Here is a 1863-nt window from a genome sequence, read left to right on the forward strand (position 1 = left end):
TCTCTCCCCCAGACAGACAGGACTCACCCCAGGACCTTGTCATGCCCCAAAAACAGGACTGTGGACTTACAAGAACAACATCAAGACAATCCTCTCAGTTTGCTCACCACAAAAACAACTGGACTACACCTCTGCATTTGCTTGCCACAACTACTAACGACCACAGCAGCACACAGGGAGCACGGAGCAGCACACAAACAGTCGTCCTACAATAACAGTTACAAATACCTTAAGTATAAGAACAAAAACGACCTCTAACCCGGAAGTAACACGGGTGACGATGGGAGCGCACAGGAAGACCCGGTGGGCGGACTACCGTTTATTACCGGCTCACCTCAACGACTGGCAGAAGTGAGGTCAACAGAAAGAGCGAAAGGAAAAACAAGACAAAAACGCTCGTACTGCTACAATTGCAAAAACAAACAGTGTGTACAACAATGCAAAGCACCGCACAAGGGTTGACTGTAACCTACAAATTCTCCAAACAACCTCCATTTTGACCACATTGCTGAATAACTATACACAAAAACAACCAACATTGGAGTTTTACAACATCATCAAGCTGGGTTACACATGCTCTCGAGAACAACTGTAACCCCACCCAGCTCCATGTATATAATGAAAGCAAACAGAGAAAACTACGTTTACTTTAAAAACCTTATAATTAAAAATCTTAACACATTTTAAACAAAACATGCAACAGTATCGACTTTAAATATCAAATCCAGGCTTTACTGTCTGTTAACCTCCTGCAGTTTTACAGATTTGAATACAAACACATCTGAACCGCACAATACACAGCCATCTCTGCTGCCCCTGTGTGGCGAAGACAACACATTTCCCCGCCACAGTAAAGAAATGAAACCCAAAAACAACACTTTATTAAACAACCATAACAAATACAACTCTTGATACATTTGTCATAACCGTCAAGTCAGCTCAAATTATATGATTATACAATTTTCCTGGGTCACGGTTAAAAGGTCCATAAACTTTCAAATAACATATATTTCAATTTTAATTTTTTTTCTTTTTGTTATGAATCACCTACAGTATATGTAATACAAAGAAATCATCAAAAACAATGGAAAATAAAAACATTTGAAGTAACAAAAAGGGTCACATTATTGTCTGGGACATTCAGGTAAGCAAATACATTGTAAAAAATAAAATGTGTAAAGAAATGTGTTTTCCTCTTATCTTAAAAACTATTATTAGCTAACGCCAGGTGGCTTGAAGACATGCAGATGGTTAACTTACAAAGGATGATACATGTTCTTTAGAAACTACACTTATCTTCAATTTATCTGCTTCGCTCTCAAAAAACAAGATCCCGATGATTGTACTCAGTATTTACACACTCGCACGTCAGGACTACAACATAGAAGTCTGCAATGTTAGACATTTTGGTTTTGCATACAATTAAAGCAAACAAAGTAAAATAAGTAAACTCTGAGGACTCACAATAATGTCTCTCCTGTCAGACATGGTTTGCTACATTCAGATGCAAGAGGATTCAAACTCTACATCCTAAACACAGTAGTCCAAGTATGCTATGACCATAAACTGACATCTTGTAGCAAAAGCACAACCAGATAGGCACTCACTCATAACATAATGACATACCATATCAGTCACAGCTCATGTACAACTTAAACACCAACATGAACAGTTTAAATGACAACATGTAGAGTAAAGATTTGAGTCATAACCTAGTGGGAACATTTCAAATTCCAACTTACAAAACACAAGTCAACTGCTCAGAAGAGTAAACTTGGATTTGTTTAATCCAACACGTGGCAAATGGAGAAAGTTTTAAATGACCTGTTGAAATGAGAGTGATAGAATAGTTAAAAATAGTTA

This window comes from Cynoglossus semilaevis, chromosome 20, assembly GCF_000523025.1.
Source record: "Cynoglossus semilaevis isolate Cse_v1.0 chromosome 20, Cse_v1.0, whole genome shotgun sequence".
NCBI lineage: Eukaryota > Metazoa > Chordata > Actinopteri > Pleuronectiformes > Cynoglossidae > Cynoglossus > Cynoglossus semilaevis.